Source organism: Telmatherina bonti, assembly GCF_933228915.1.
Source record: "Telmatherina bonti genome assembly, chromosome: 16".
In the NCBI taxonomy this organism is placed as follows: Eukaryota; Metazoa; Chordata; class Actinopteri; order Atheriniformes; family Telmatherinidae; genus Telmatherina; species Telmatherina bonti.
Genome location: NC_136614.1, coordinates 27090704 through 27108770, shown reverse-complemented (window position 1 = coordinate 27108770; position 18067 = coordinate 27090704). Strand labels below are relative to the sequence as shown.

Here is an 18067-nt window from a genome sequence, read left to right as displayed (position 1 = left end):
TCCGCTTCTGTTATGGTCTTGTAACACCCAGCATGTCAGTAGGCTTTCTTCTCAAGCCCCCCCCCGCCTTTCAAGACACACATAAATACAAAATAATACAAATTAAGCCGGCTTTTATCATTGCAGCCATTGTGGTGGGCAGCGAAGGCCAGAGGTCGTGTGTGAACGGCAGCAGGGTGAGACTTGTGAAAGGCTTGACCCCGCACCTCTGCTTCTACCCCCCCAATCTCTTTTTCCATGGAAAGACATTATCACACATGCACCTCACGGCCGCCGGGTCAGGAGGTCACATCATTAGTGACATGACTTTTTCTGCTTACAACACGCCTTCATCCCTTCATGCTGAACTAAACCCCGTCATTTTCCGTCTCTGTAGGTAAATACTCCGCTTCTCCGTGAAGGATAAATGCCTTTTCTAAAGACTTTTGTTTCCACTTTTGTCAGCAGGTGAAGGATCCTTCTTGTTTTAATAATGGCAGAAGGTGGGAGGGGGTGCTTTTCCCCCCAAGCGGGGCTCAAAAGCTCAGTTTGAAGAAAAACAGCATTTAAACGTTGCATACTGCAAGACCACATGTGCTGAATTTAGACATTTTTACAAGAAAATATGTCAATGGGAGATGGAATACAACACGCCACAAGGCATGACAGTTTTAAATTAAAGCCTTTTTCCCCTCACAGTGGGACCCTCCATTATGTAGAGGTGAAACCGTGGATTTGCAGCAACTGTAGTCATCTATCACAGAATTTGCCTCACAATGAAAATAAACATACTTTTTTATTCCATCTCATCAAATGTCACTGTATAACTGGATTGTGGTGCATTCATGGCTGCAGGTGACCTGAGTTCTAAGCAAAGTTAGTTCGGTTTTTAACATGTAATGGGAAGAAGAGCATGAATCATCTCGTTTGAGCCAAACAAGACATCTAAACATTTTTAAAGACAGACTCTGAAAAGGTGAAACAAGAATTTCTAACATTTGTTAGATTAAATATTAATTGACTGACTGGGAAAAAAAGCAGGTGGATCAATTACGATAGTCCAATTAGGCTTGTCGCAATAATTACATTATTGATTTACAATATATGGACCCAACCTCAGCTTCTTCTTGCAGAGTTTCAGAACAGCAGCTGTGTATATTTTCTCAGAGATGTCGGTATTATTCTGGTCAACATGATGTCACATTGCTGGATCCAAATGAACAGGAAAAATTTAAAAAAAAAAAAAAAAAAAAAAAAAAAAAAAAAAGAAGACTGCTTTCTCACATCGCTGCAGCTCAGGATACTTCTACACGCACACACACGCGCGCACACACACACACACACACGCACGCACAAGCACACACAGAAAAGCAGCACTTGCATTCACCGCTATTTCAAAGCATGTTCTCAAATTATGCTGTAAATAAATTTCTCTGTAAAACTTGATCCAACTTTTGTTTACCTATATTTGGCTTCCAAGCAGCCAGTCTTCTTTCTTTTTTCTTTAATCTTCAAAAGTGGTCTTGAGAAAGAGCCCTCCAGGCTTTCTAAAATTCCCTCAAAGAGTGTCTTGTTTGGATAGCAGGTGCCTTTCTTAGTCCAGTGTGTGTACCTGATCATTTTCAGAAATATATGCTTTGATTTGCGAAGACACTGAATACTGACTTATTGAGCAGAAAGAATGTACCTAAAGGACAAACCAAAACTGTTTCAACACAAAACAGAAAACTTAAAATGGAACAAATAGTTCAATTGCATCTTTAAGCACTTTGTTACCAAAGGACACAACATTTGTTCCCATGGTTTTTATGCATCTATGAAATATGATAACAGTTTGACACATTAAATTATGATTCTTAAAAACAACAAGGTGATTCCTAAACAGCCATTAACTGAAAACTTGGCATATCTCGGCATGCAGTTCATCTTTAAACTAGAGGAAACGGAATAAGTGCAAGAATGTAGAAGAGGCAACCTAAACGGATAGATTTTGTAGATGTATCTGAAAAGTGATGCCCTTAAGAAATTGGACACAATCCAACAAGGACCTGACAGTACCACCGAGATGCATCATCCAGTTGATCCCTCTACTGTTCAAAAAGTCATTCTTAGCAAAGGGAACCAGGGAGAAAAGGCATGCCAGATGACACAAGGACCGGACTGAAAACCAGTGGCAACAGGTGATCTGGAGTGATGGATCCTCCCCAGAGCTAATGAGGGCAGGGGTGGATCTAGAAATGTTAGAGTGGGGGGGCCCTGACTTGGAAAAAGGGGCCAATTATATATGCAGATTAGGAAATAATGAACAGATTATTTCAAAGTAAATCTGTAGAATCTGAAATTCCACAAATAATTTAATAAACAATTGTTAACTTCTTAACTTAACCGATCCTGCATGAACAACTACTATGTTGTGTTGATGTATCTTTAGCATAACTTGCCATTTTACTTTTCACAGTAATCCCATTTGGTGGTTTTATGACTTTTATATCCTCTTCATATAATGTAAACAGACAAATAATATCACTCACAGCTGTCAAGATCAAATCTCTTTCACACACACTGTCCTGGTTGCAGACACTTCAGGTCAACAGAATCAAATACAACAAAACTACAAGCAGGGAACACAATATGTTCATTATAAAACAAAATGCTATGCAATATAAAAAAAAAACATATTCTTAATCAAAATTATGACAAACAGTTATTGCAACAAGGTTGAGTACCTTGAAATTTAATAAACATGAATAGCGTGACAATCCAAACTCAAGCTTAATTTACTGACTTTTTTTTTTTTAAAGCTTCTTATTACATTAGATTGCTTTTAACGATTGGATTTTAATTAAATGAATCATAAATGCAATATTCAAGACATTATCAAAAGGTGAGCGACAACATGTATCTCTGCTGGAATATGAAATACCAGTCCTGAACCCAGTGATTAATCTCTTCCAGGAACATAAGAACATCCTAACTACAGATTAAAAAGAAGCAAAGGTTCCAGCTCTGACTAATGGAGTTTATGCTCAGATGTAAATCAACATCATTCCAGAACGTACCGCAACTTTATGTTCAGCTTAAACAAAAGGGGCTAATGGGATTTCAGAGGCGAGTGTGTGTTACTGCACACACCTCAGCTTAATTTAATGCACTCCCCAACAGAAGTGATGTAACTTTTCTCCACATCAGCTTCAGAACAATCCCCCTGCAGCCTTTTATCTACCTCCACACATCAGCTTTCATTCATACTGCAGGTATGCTGCCAGCTGATGGCAACTTTGTCTGAGCTGCTCTGCGCGCCACCAGGAGACCAGTTTTTTCTTCTCGCAGAAGCTTGTCATCTATCATTACTGAAGGTGGCTTTGAGATTGATTCTGGCAGACAGCTGCAGCCCACCGTCTGGGGGCCCCAAAATAAACAGCACACTGCTGGAAAAAAAAAAATGGTGATGATGACCATTACTTCCCAAGGTATGTGGTTTAAAAAAAAAAAAAAAGAAAGAAATCCTTCATTGGGTCATCTGGGTTTCATCATTTTTTTAAGATGTTACACTTTCCCCCCCCCATTTCTTTAGCACCACTGTGAGGATTTAAAGCACATCTTCACTCCAAGAATATCCAGAGTGGATTTAACAAACGTGGGATGACTGACTCTCAAACTTTAATGGAAATGAAAACAGCATCCATAATTGTGTCTGATAACTACCACTGGGCTGCCCTAAAAATGAACTACTTGCAGCAAAATAATTAAATGCACGATCGCAAAATGACTCCAAGCTTATTCACCCCTGTTAGCTTCTTTTAACTGCTGCTTATCACATTACAACAATTTCTGTGACAGTACTTGGGTTAAATGGAGAATACAAAGAAATGGACAACAAACTGCAAAATACTCAAAATATTAAATGAAAACTGGTCAATTTCCAAATTCTACCACTAAGTTTTGGTGAATAAGGTTTAACTACAGGTCTCACACAATGCTGAAGCGAAACCTTTGCCTCAAAGTCAAGAGTACATCCACGTCACCGACACACGACAAGTGAGCAGAATCTGCATAAAAGTGAGTATCGACCAGCGAAAGGAGCACATTCGCCCAGAAATCCCACACAATCAACACCTGGCAACCAACAGTGATGTACCTAATGATGCAAATTACTTAATGTCTCTAAGTCACTTGAACTGTGATTCTTTGGTCTTTTCTTAAAAATCTCTAATCAAAAAGGTAATTAACACCCATGTCTTAAAATTGCCCTTTTATATTTTGATAGTTTTGGACATGAATATATTTGGGAAAAAAATAAAAAGGTAAAAACTGGATCACTGCATTAAATCACACTGATGTGTTTAAAAATCAACATCTTATCCACTGCATCTTCATATATATGAAACGCACCTCTATTAAACACATTTTCCTGCAACATTTATTGAACATGACTTAAAATTCACATAATAACATCCAAAGAATTACAATCTGTCAACCCTTACTTTCACGCCACAATGCATCAGAGTTACAAACGGTGAGAAGTGATTATTATGTTACATGTGAGGCTGAATTAACTGCTGGGAAGTGACAGCTTATGGTGGAAATAAGTAGCTCCTGATGGTGTCACCAAACCACATTGTTAGTGTGGCCGATTTGGACTGTCATGTGCCAAAAAAAAAGGGGGGAAGAAACATAATTAAAAGCAAAAAAAAAAACACTCCAATATTTGACATTTAAAGACTTCTTGTGAGTAACGTATAAATATAAAAAAAAATTTTAAAAAATGGGAGTACTGCACTTGAATGTACACAAATGAGAACTGACAAAAATAATTGTGAAGAGTGAAAACGAGAACTATGAATGCACCAGACACGTCTTCTGACATCATTAAGGAGCTTGCAGCTCCTCTAAGTACTGGCGCCTTAATGACTGAGCCAGAGCGCACCCTGGCACATAAAGACCTAACATTTTGCTTAAGTGGTCCTCATCAACTTCTATACTACTTAAACAGCTAAATAATAAATACCAATGTTAAACTGAAACAGCTGCAGCTTTATGCATCTTGTTATTTCAGTTGAAATCATGATGGACTATAATCAGCGGTGACTGTATGGTTCAGACAGCCAAACATGGGCTGCAGGTGCGAGCCATTTAAAAATGCACGCAGACCTGCACAACTGCAAAGACTTAGTGCACACAACACCGCTTCAGACTACACCAGACACAATTAGCACACAAAACAAATACCACAAGATAATTCTACACCTGAATACACCTCCCCTCCACTCCCCTAATGCTCCAGTGAGGGCTGAACCTTAGCAAAGAGCCCACATAATGATACCTGTTCATTAGTGATGCACTGACCCAAGACGGGCAGATACACATGATCACGCACGCACAGAGACACAAAGACCGTACACACCCCCTCCTTCTCCGATGCCTGTGGCGCCCACGCCTGGTCACCTCGCTCAGGGATCAAAGGCAGTATGTCGTTCTAATCAGTCCTCACAGTGGGCAACCCCATTAATTCAATTCTATTTCATCAGCAGTGAGCAGACCACCAGAGGGGTCTGTACATTCCTGGGGTCCCGCAGCCCAGGAGTAATCCTATCTCCTAATGACCAGACTCTAACCCTGTAATTGCTCAGAGACTGACTTGGTTTTGCTTGCTGACAGAATCGCAAAATTATTGTGGGAGGGGGGGAAAAAAACAAAAAACAAAGACAGACACAGCTCATTTTCTGGACACGGCAGGGAAGTCAAGCAGAATTAATGACACCACATATCAAATAATTCCAGACGATCGACCCCCACTCAACCGGGCCCACACCACACACACACGCTTCTGTGTGAAGGAATCAAGTGCAGCTCATTAAAACTGAATTGAAAAGGAACAATTAAATTATTCTTTTTATAACCAAATCTTAATTTTACCTCAATAACAATGTTAATAAATTACTCATTACGAATACTTTCCATCTGAAAAGAGAACTGCGATAGAAAATGATGAGCTAGAATATGAATGACTCATATTTTATTGCCCCCCCCTCTCTCTCTCCAACCCCCCAATCTTACTGCATAGTTTGTTTTATGGTGTGATCTTTATTTGGATACAAGATAATGAGCTTTTTATATCTTACCGTACCTTTGGTTTCTGCTGGATGGGGATGCTCATCACAGACAAATTGGATCTTTTGAGTATTGCCGTCTACACCTGCAGAAACAACAACGCATGGTGAATACAGTGAAGCTTTAAAATGGAAAATTAACACGCCTGAAAGCGTGACTATAATATTCTTGTGCAACGCCATCTGTTAATGGAGGAAAAACTCAGGCATCCCTTCACTCAAAATAAAAACACATAAATAAATAAATAATTCAACTGCGAAACAATCTGCATCAAGAGATTGATTAGCGTCATCTTTGGTCTCGTAAACAGACGAAGGACTACACAGAGGCGTGCCATGCAAGACCTAGCGATGACTCAAATGACTGTCCTGAGAGACTATGAGGGGTCAGCGACAAATAATTTGGCAGTGGAATAAGGCCAAAGTGGCGGCATATGTTTGGAAAGCTCTGTGGGACTGGCAGCAAATGAATGCCTCAGTGAGGACTTTTTTTTCTTTTTTAAGTGGCAACAATTATAAACCGAACTGAAGGCTGTGCTGTTTTTAAGATGACGACAAAGCAGAGGGTTCGCACAGGATGCGGCACTTCAATGGCTCTCATTGTGGGGCTCAACAACAACGCCCGTGTTGGCAAAAACAGCAATCATCTGACTCCTCCACGGTGGCAGCCTTTGGAAGTCACCACATCCCATTGTTTTGCTTGGCGAGGAGAGGGATCAGCATGGTTTGTTTTCACTCGAAATCATAGGTTGATCACAGGAAATTAAAGATCAACACGCAGAACACACGGATAAACTTTTAAAGAGAAAGAAATAGGCAAAAAATTTGGTGAAGTGCAACCTGGGGGGAAAAAAAAAAAAAAAAAAAGTATTTTCACTACAGCTCATGATGTAAAAGAAACCAGGGAATCCACCAGTACGTGACTTTTATACTAACAGTAAAAGACTCTGGTTTCTGTCCAGACTTAACAAGCACACAGACAGAGCGCCATCATCGATCATGGCGCGATATGCCCGAGAGCAGCTCCCATAAAGCGGCTTCCACACTGGACTTCCACATCTACTCCCCTACTTTGTAGGAACAACCTCTCATCCTCTCACAAAGATCAACAACATTTATTTATTTCCTGCATTCAAGCATCACACGCACGGCTATAATTCTCCTGCACATTAATGTTCAATCCACTCTCTTATTTAGGGAGATGAGGCAGCATGAAGTAAAACAAATTAAGTCTTCTTTCCTCAAAATTAGGGGGGGGAAAAAATGCTTTCCTGAAATGGATCAGTTATTACAATTTGTAATGCAACAAAATGAGAAGCGGTGGTGTTTTTCTGCAGGTAAACTATGTCAGAGTGAGGCACCGACAGTCTCCTGCAACACTAATCATTACAAAACTGTGGAGAGACATCAACGTCCTTGCCTCGCTGTGTTTATTTATTTTAAAGCAGGTGAGAAAGTTAAAGCATCCCTGCCCCATTAAAGTAACCCACTAAAGGAAATTGATTTTTTTACACAATGGGAAAAACAACCCTATTTGCACAAAAAAAAAAAAAAAAAAAAAGCGAGCCATTGAACGCTCATTCATCATGTTTTGCTGACTCTACTTCCAAGTCAGATGCATCCTGTCTGTACAACACAATTCCGATTCTAGTTTGCCTTCGAAGATTAAAAACGAGTGCATGAATGCATATTTCTTTACTCCTGGAAAGAAAAAGAAGAGAGAGAGAGAGAGAGAGAAAGAAATAAAAAATCGTGATTTCCATTGTGATGATTGTGCAAGAATGGAAGCAGCTACCTTGCCAAATCCTCCTCGGGAGGATGATAAAAGACAGTAGCTCGCTTGGTATTAAACCAGTTCTTTCCACCATCACTTTATGGAGCTAAAATGTGTCTGCAGCTGCTGCAAACAGTCTGAGTCTGGGAAAAAAAGAAAAAGGTTCTAACATATGGTTGTTTACGTAACGGAGCTAAAATAATCCTACAGGAAAATCTCGTTAAAAGTTAGAACATGTCCAACTGTGCAGAATTTAGGAATGTTTCTGAAAAGCCACGATGAATATCTACCTTAATACAATACACTCAGCTGACTTCTTCTTTTCCAAAGTCAATTAAACTATAAATATACTATTTATTTTATTATTCTTTCACAATATAGTTGCTCAAGTTCTTGAACCTTGAATTTCCCCTTCAAGACAAATAAAGTATTCTTGATTAGATTGACTGATTGAGGTCAAAAGGGTTTTATTTAAAACAAATTTTTTTAAAAATGCATATAATTTTTGATTAATCATCACACAACGTCAAACACATAAAACTGAAAAAAATTATTTATTTATTATTTATTCATTCCCAGAATATGAAGTCGAAGCCTGCAGGGAAAATGTTTATTTCATCAAGAAATTAGAGATGTAGAGAAGTCCACACAAAGAAAAATCATTAACTTCTCCCTATAGATTTACATTCTGTCTCCCTCTCTGCAAATTGTCTGCAAATGAAGGACATTTGCCATTCCTCAAGTAATAGATGAAAAAAAACAACTAAATAAATTTCCTCACAAGATTTGAATGAAATAGAAAAAAGGTAAAAATCACGTGGCGATGCTGTTTTCAGGACTGGCTGCAGCACTATACACCCCCCCTCTCCCCGCGCTGCTCGCTCTTTCAATCTGAGGGATGCGCAGAAGAAGTCCTGTCATGCCAATTATTGCAAATGTGTCACACTGACGCCAAGCTACAAATCATTTATGTAATTATCAATTGATTGAAGCAGCTATCTAACTGTAGGGAAAAAAAAAAAAAAACACTTGCAGGCATAATACATCAAGTTTAATGGCATTTCTTAATCAGAACGCTCAGCAATCAGCAGAGACCAATTAGGGCCTGGGAGATAGAGAGCCACCATTAATAATCAAACTTGGCTGCCATCACATTGGCTCCATTTTCGACAGGTTCTTGGAGTTGTTTTCAAGTGGACTATTCATTTCAGAGTGAGAGTACGGTTGTTTGATTCAAGACTTGTAATATGTCTGCAAAAATGAAGCAACGTTATCCTTAAGCTGCCATTTCTGAGCAGTTCTAGCACGGGTAAAGATTTCTCGCTCATAAAAAATAGAGGATGTGAATTCATACCAAAAGCATGGGAATTGATGCGAGCATCTAGCTAAATAAAAATGCTGAAAGCAAAAAAAATGGGTTCTCCATAAAGCTGCAACACCACGCAGGGGCCCACAGGCACAGAGCAATGACAAGCGATATCTTTACAACGCCACCTTCAGCTGCTGCCTTATTAACATTATGGTCAGTTTTATGGCGAAGGAAGTCTGTGCGTCTTTGAATACAAAAAGCAAGCCAAACAGCGGAACATAAAATGCACGAGCTGCACAGAGACCAGGCAGAAACGTTGCCCTTTTAGGTTTACCTCTCTCTGCTTTCCGATGCAGAAATGGCTGTCGAGTTCCTGACCGTCAAGCCAATACTCCAATCAGCTATAAGGGTGTGAAAAGAGGTCAATTGAGCAGCGTTGCAGTCATGTGACTGTAAGGTCTTGTGTCATGTGCAACAGCTGGATGCCACCCATGTCAGACAACACAGTTATTTCAGCAATCAATCTACAAGTAAACAAAGAAAACAGGCCCTTTATGTTACTATTAGTTGCCATATGTTGCACGGCAATTCCTTAATTCTGCGAATGCTTCTGGTCACTTCGCTGCAGGTATTTATACAGGGAAAAGCCACTGGCAGGATGAATCAATCAAGACTACAGGGCCAATATTTTCTAATCTGTTGTAGTCTTTGGGACAATGCGTTCAGGCGAAGACAAACGGGTTGTAAATAGATGGTGTAATGTGCCCAACAGATGCACATCACATGATTTGTGTATCCTCTTAACTCAAAAGCTACCTTTCAACTTGCTCTGTTGGAGTATGCAAATCAGCCGTGGCGGCGAACTTAACAGAAACATTTACATACCCCTTCCTCCATGGATAGAACTGATTTTGTGAATTCCAGTTGCACTACTGGGTTATCCCTCAAAATAAAGAATGCAGTCAAATCCCAGTTTGCAGATAAAACATAAAAGGTCATGGAGCTTTCAGAAGATTAAAGCCTGCTTGATATGAAATATTGCTAACATGTCTCACAGCCTCGGTTTTATTCTGAATTCCGATGCCAGTAATAAAGTTGTGGCAAAAATTGAACAAAAATATCCGCAACGAGCACTCTGTACTCCTGTAGTTGGACGTCTAGCAGGAAAAAAACTTAAACAGTTTGATTGTAATTTCCCCCATGGTTTAGAGAAGGCAGGCGAGGGAAATTAGCGTAATTGTCTGTGGTGACCAATCAAATTTCTTTTCCTCTTCAAGTAATTTCAGGTCTGTCTTGCCTCGAGTGGATCAACCAGGTCTCAGCCCGGTTTCCACTTGTAGCCCTGCTCTAGCGTGCTGCACGTTTGGCTCTCTCGCTCTCCTCAAGGCAGATCCAGTTATTCTATTTCTGCTAAATTATTACATAATAATCCGCATCCTATTAAAAGGACCAAGGCTCTTTCAAATGGACTTGCAATATTTAGCATTTTAACAGCTCAGCCATACCTAGAATGGGTATAAAATTATATTAAAGGCTTTGTTTACTCTGAAGTAGATGTAAGACAGTCAAGTGCGCCCTTTTTAATGACAAAGGAGCACAAATTCTCCCTTTGCAAAATGAATTACCTGGCCTGCCTACAAAGCACGTATAAACAAATAAATCAAATAGAAATGGTTTTTGTGGTTGCTTGTGAGGGGCTACAAGATGAAAAAGATTTCCCATGTCCACCTCATTCTCAACCATCCCCTCCAATGAGGCTAACAGGCTTAACCTGCCCCCTGTGGAGCCTCTCTCCATACAGCAGCCTCCCAGAGTGCAGGGGGCCTTTAGATGCAGCCTGGCAGGCCAGAATCCAAATCCAAAACAACACCCACCTGCTCTCAAACATATAGAGGGAATTCAGGCAGTTTACGTGGGTGTTCGCTTCAGATATTTCTTTTTGATTTAAAACTCAAAGTTTGGTTAAAGCCATGGCTAAAATTGGAATTAGGTCTTTATTTGTAGAAATGGCTCCTGGCCATCACTTTTAAGGGTTTCCAGCAGTGTGTGGGTGGGTTTGCTTGCCTCAGATTCCAGAAAAGCATTGCTGATTTCATAGGAAACGGGAAGGTGAATAAGCCTAAAACCAGAAGGAATATTGATAACAGCACATTTGTTCACAGTATAATGCTCCGACAATATTCTTCAACAAGCATGTTGGGGTTTTTTTTCCTAATTGGTTTAAAATTAAAAAATAATTCAAACTAATCAGAAAAAAAAAAAAATCTGATAACCACTTTTTACATTGTTTAAATAAAATTCCAAATAAATAAATGTGTCCATTAAAAAGCACATTAATCCAACAAACTACAGAAAACTCATTTCTGCAGTTTCAGAAAGCAGAAGTTGCTTTAAAATGACAGAAAGCAGCGGTGAAAGCGATCTTCCAACTCAAATCTCCACGGACGTAGCAGGCTCGCAGCTTAGTGCATTTTGAGACCATTCGGGTCTCTGAACAGGGAAACTGTAGGCTTTTTAGAAATGTGATATCAGCATCACGAGTCCTTCAGTGACTGTGTTCAAGAGAGCAGCTGAAGAGACTGCTTTTCATAGTTCACTGATTTCTAAAGAGCTTGGGAAGCACGCCACTCGCTCGTGGCCTTTTGCCCTGTATCTTAGCAAGTAGATGATGCTTTGTAATAGCTGCTGATGTAAAAATATTCCACACTGTATTGAAGCAATGATATCACTGCCGCTGAAATCCAATAAGGAAAACAAAGGCTGCTGCGGGATCTGCAGATGACTCATTTGCTTGTAGCTTGTAAAAAAAAGAAAAAGAATTTGTCCAAGAAATTTCTGAGTCATGACCGTCTTTATTGTCTTAGCTGTGCAGAGATGAAACATCTAATAGGTTAGCTACTAGAAAAACAAAGGCAGGAAACGCTGCTGCTACAAACTCAAAAAATAAATTTTGAAAAAAATTAGAAGGATTGCCTCAATGTGGCTCAACTTGGACAACAAGGTGAGAGAAACCTATTCCTCCTTTTACTGACAAGTCAAGCCATAGATCAATCATTGCTGATTAGTAATTGATTAATTTTTTTTATTTTTTTTTTTTTTAAAAAACAAATGGCCGAGCTTGGAAAGCTTGGATGCTGCCATCCTCCAGCAGATGCAGACAATCTTATTCCGGTCCTGCTGTCATTTAGGCTGCATCTCTCTCTCTCTCTCTCTCTCTCTATCCACTTCAACACCACTTTCAAAATGTAATAAAAATCACGCTGCCCTCAGCTACCTGTGGGCACCCCTAACAATATGATGCTGCAGGAATCTAAATGAAAGCTCAAATGAAACAAAAATGGACGTGTGCAAAGAACAATATCAATGAAGGGAAGATAATGTCGAAAAAAGGGGAAAACAACTCAAAAAGAAAGAAAATTGTGTATAGAAATGTGGTCGCCGCAGAATGAGACAGGCACCCCCTGCAGGAGCGTTATAACTTGTTCAAGCTGAGTAAAAAAAATAAATAAATAACATTGTGGATTTACAGGGATTTATGTGCCAGAGTAAGCTAAGGTAAGCTAACCAGCTGCTGGCAGCAGATTTATGGTCATCATGAGAGAGCAGTTGTCTACAGCGCTTGCTGAGGCAGCAAATAAAACCTCCTAAATGCTCTATCATTAACATTTCCTCATTTATGTAAAAAAAAAAAAAAAAAAAAAAGAAAAATCATTACACTTTTCTAGCAAAAAACTAAGACTCAGCCTCAAAATTATAATAATTAAAAAGAATTTAGTTAAAAATTATTTCATACATGCCAAGTGGAGTCAGCAACACTCGCTGCAGGTTCAAGAAGCTCTTGTATTCACAAATGCTAAAAGCTTTTAAAAAAATAAATAAATAAAAGGGCCTTGTTCTCTTATTTTTTTATAACTATGAAGTCAAACTTGCTCAAAGTGTGATTAAATAGGGAAATATTTAAGTTGTGTACAGGCCGCATGATTCAGATGGAGGAAAATGAAATATTTCTTACACTGAATTTTTTTTTTTTTTTTTTTTTTTTTTAAAACTAGTCTCTGCTGATTGTATCTGCTTACCAACACACTACAGGAGAATTTAATCACATCCGGGAGGTGAAAGAAAATAAGGGAAAACCGACATGTTCCAACATCCATAACATTACATTGTGCATGAGTTTGCAATAACTCTTCAAGCATCTTGATGGTGACGGAGACCGCCATAAATAAAAACAAAATGAAAAAGAAAACAGTGCCACTAAAACATGGCAGTGTATGCAAAGTAACCCATGAAACAGACTTCCATTGTAGAAAATTGTGTAAAGATTTGCAAGGGCATGTCTTTGTTGTGTGACTGTGGAAACAAAGAGAGAGAGTTGTTAACCTTGGAGACGATGGAGTTCATCTCAAACCAAAGGCAAAAAACAGAAGAAGAAAAAAAAACAAAAAACAAACATGCACAACTGCTCTTCATTTTCATTTTGATTGGGGGCATGTTAGTCCAGATTGGCACTCTAATATCCGCTGTTCCAGCAGAATCTGTGTTAACAGCCAGCTACAATCACGCTTTATTATTTTGCTTTGGTTAGCAGCTACAGATAAACAGAACTATTACATGCAAACTAAAATAGAAAAAAACAAAAAACAAACAGAAATGGCTTCATCACTGCAATGATGCTGCTCAACATGGCAGTGATGTGTTTGCTGCTGTTATGACAGAAAGGGGGAGGGGGTTATTTTTAAAAAAGCAAGAGTTTAGGTGATAAACAACAAAATTTCTACAATCCATGGCGACCTTGGCATTCATGCGCTGCTCAAGACCAGTCTCGACCTTCGTGGCAGAAGAACAATGCAACTCACCAAACAGCAAAAACTGCTCAGGCGGTGCAAGGAGAACAACAAAGAGTCCTGAGGAGTTTGGCCTCCAAAAAACTACAGATCCAAATTTGATCCAGCTCTCCTGAGATGCACTGAAACCAACCCGCTCTCCCACACGCAGGATGCAAGCGATCCACTGCCAATATCCCTGACCTGACGTTGCAGGACGCCCCGACAGGTCAGAGCTGCAACAACACAATACTGCGGCTGTGGTCAATTATACAGCCGTTACCTTGCAGAATTACTCTGCTTCTTGGGGGGGGGGGGGGGGGGGGGGGGAGGGGTGAGGGGAAAAAAAAAAAAAAACTGCCTTTGAGCTACAGTATTGTAATTTGCTGACCATAACAACGAGAGTCATTTTTCGCCTGCCCTTTACTAATAGGATAAATGCCTCTGGGTAATTTCTAAATGAATTCCTCGGGCCACGGTGGTTCCCCAAGCCAACCAGAACCACATTTGATAGAGAAGGATTATCCCTGATTGAGTTTATTGCAGAGAGGCTTGTGACAAATGGAAACGACCACAATGATTCAACAGAAGCAACAATAAAAAAAAAAAAAAAAAAGGTCTGCACCTTTACACACACAATGCACAGAGTGTTCAGACTCCTGATTCATGCCGACACGCCTCTCTCTATATTGCTGCTCTGTGATTATCCACCTATGGTGACTGGTTACTCTAAACATGCAGACACAGGCCTTGCTGATGGGCAGCACATGAGGTGAGAAGACCCCTGCTAAACGGCTCCAGCTCTGAAGCAAATGTATTGTCTTACTACACCAATTGCAGAGCTTCCCATGTGCACAGGGAAGTACAAGGAATAAAGCCCTTAATCCCCCCCTCCTCCTTGATTTGCAATAGCCTGCTAGGTTTTTCAAATGTCATCAGTGGGGAGGTACGTGTCCTGCTTTTGGCCCACATGCTCAGCCCTTTTAACACACCAACAACAACAACACAAAGGAGAGAGAAACAGCCGAGTCTGACGGCTGCACATCTATTTATATAGAGTAACCCACGCTCATGGTGAGTTCGTAAACAGCCACAAGAGCCAGGACCAGGGAGGATTGACAAGTGTGCTGTTGGATGTGGAGGTTCATAATAAATCAGACCAAGTATGGACTAGGAACAATGTATTTTTTACATAGGAACAATGTCTATTTTAAAACACCTTTTTATTTAGCCAGGAAAGTAAAAAAAATAAATAAATAAAAAAACAACAACAAAAAAAAACAAAAAAACGTACACACTGATGCTCATAGTCTTTAAACAGGGAAACAGCACAATGTCCCTCCAGCCAGTGCTATCAGCCAGCCCATAACAGCTCGCTGTCATAACACGTGGGACTCATGATGAGCAATGCTTTCCTATCTGCAGGATGAGTTTTTACACTGTATGACACCACTTTTACACATCTGTAGGACATATTAAGAGGATTTTATAAATATTCTAAAGGGTTTTTTTTTTCTGTGCAGCAAGGACAGTTGTTATGTAAACGGAACTTATTTTAGCCTATATAAATTCAAGGATGCAGTTTAAGGTAAAACCACATGACAGTTTAACAATGGCTTTATTTAGTCACCAATGTTGACTAAATTTTATTTAAAATAAACTGACTGAAGAGGTTTTATATATTATATATCTACATCGTATGTTTATACACTAATTGCCAAAACCCAATTTCTTCCTAATTATCTCGAAGACGTAAAGTTGTAGGATTTTTTTCCCCCTTTTTTTGCAGGAGCGCTTGCGCACAACGTGAGCGCCGCGCACACCATTGGGCAGGCTATGGTCCTCAGCTAAGGGTTGGCAGTGAAACTGATGATCCTCCTCATTCATTCAAACATTCCCGATAGGACAAGAGACCGTGTTAGAACTCTCCCAACACAAAGCATGTCAAAACGAAGCGTGCACGGAGTCAGCGCGGTCACCGCTCGCGCGTCCGCCGCCTGAGCGCTTACCTCTGTGGAACCGCTCGCTGCCTCCGTTCCCCCCGGCGTTTGTCCTTGTTTCGCTACGTCGCTGATTATGTATGAATGCTGTCTTTATCCCGCAAAGACTGCAGTTGCATTTTACACCAAAGGGAGGAATACTGTAGCTGCTGTGTTCTGCTCGGTAAGTGTCCTGAAGCTGCTCGGCTCCGCGCGTCCCCAAGTGGAGTGCAAGACTTGGCAAGACGCGTCTTTCCGTGCTCGTTGCGCGGCGGCGGATCTGAGACGTAAGCGACTGGCTCGGACCGACTGGCACACCGTGTGGCCACTTTACTCCCGATGCTGCTCCTCCCATTTCACTTTGTTTTGCTGACTCCAGCCCTACAGCGCCCCCCGCCCGACACTCTGCGCAATTACACGCATCCGCAGAGCAAGTCCTCTCCGGAGTCTTGGGATTAGTAGCCTTATAGTCATCAAGAGAGTTCCAGGTTCATGTAGATCCAAATTTAATCAAATTTTATCCCGCATTATAGATAAATAACACAACAGTATAAATTCCAACCACTTTACATCTTGTTTGGTGATGATTGGTCCATGTTCGGTTCTCCTCACTCACAAATATTTAAATGCTGATCATTTCACTCACTTCCCATCCTGGTAGTTAATCGGCCCTCTGATTAGGGTGAGAATAAACGAGACTCTCTCCAGCGTAGCTTAAAAATCAATGTCCTCTTTGCTTCCTGAACCACTTTTCCTTGATGCACAATGAGCTCCATAAAGCGGTCAAGCAGAGATTGGGATAAAGCTATGCTGATAGCCACAGTGTTCAGGGAATTGGACTTGTACAGAGGACAGTCTGAGTTGGACTAACACAGCTGCAAGCAATCAGTGATTATGCAGGAATTTTATTTTTGCAGCTTTTAATTTTTTTTTCCCACATAGTTCAACTTTAAATTGGCTGCTTTTGAGGCAAGCTGCATGATGTGTGGTTAATTCAGGCAGGGATTTTTAAATCCACAAGACAACCTTTGAATATTGACCACAGTCTTTGAAGACTTACAGTTTGTTTGTGTTTACCAGATGGACTGACAAGATACAGAACATGATGTAGACTCTCCTCCTTCTACTGGCCCTGCTGTGCAGCATCCACCTGCATGCACCAACACAGATGTTGTCATCTGCTTTGCACTTGTCTCAGAGCTGTGTAGGTGGGTATAATCTCCTTGACTGACAGCTTCATCAGTCACTTGTTAAAGCAGAGGGGGGAGTTGTGTTTGTTTCATTTTGGTGACATCATTTCATTTCATTAAGTTTTTTTTGTGTGTTTTCTTTTTCCCATTCAAACTCAGCTTAAGTCAGTGCAAGACTTTAGAGGTCTTGAGAACAGTTAGATGGAAAAATGCTATGACACTACACAGTCTGTATAGTGTGGAAAAGCAACATCAAGGCCATCTATAAGAAGATAAAATCCCTCAATGTCGGCAACAAGGTGTTTGCTGCACAATAAGTCCATTGTGGGATGTGCAATCTTTTACTAATTTGAATTTATATAATATCATAGGAAGACATTCTGATGTAGAAATATGCCCATTTACAGACTATTTCTTCTTTTATGGTTTCATTTGTATTTTAACTGCATTACAATTTATTTGCTGTTTATTCTGAGCAGGGCTTTTCTTTGTCCCAGCAGACATTTTAGCTTGATATAGTGATAAAAGCACAAGTGGGACAATGACTCAGTTTCATTAAATGTCTCTTTCAGCTGCAATAGTAAACTGCCAAAGTGCAAAAAGTGCTTTGGCGGTCATCAGGCATCATCGTCACAGGGGAACAGTTCCTACCCATGTGTGAAAAAGACACATCAGGTTCCCTGGTTTTTGCCCTCAACCAGAGGGAGCCTTGGGCAAAGGTTTAAAGCATATGTTCCCTAAATGGCTGTTTTTAAGGGCAGGTCCTCAAACTGAAGGACTGTCGCTCGTCAGTCTGAGTATGAATATTACATAATTTTAGCAAAGTTTTTAAGTGATCATCAAAGGACAAGCAGGGATTCACAAATATATAAATGCACGATCTAACTTTAATATTAGCTGATA

General features: G+C 40.1%; 1 protein-coding gene across 1 annotated transcript in view; it reads right to left on the bottom strand.

The window, feature by feature from the left end:
* The window catches only part of klhl29 (kelch like family member 29), a 247787-nt gene extending 231549 nt beyond the window's left edge, over nucleotides 1-16238 (bottom strand). The window contains exons 1-2 of the mRNA XM_079255749.1: nucleotides 16005-16238; nucleotides 6107-6175 (exon numbers count right to left, since the gene is read on the bottom strand). The gene's annotated coding sequence lies outside the window, so the exon portion shown is untranslated. The remainder of the gene's footprint in view (nucleotides 1-6106; nucleotides 6176-16004) is intronic.
* Nucleotides 16239-18067: the final 1829 nt, after the last annotated feature.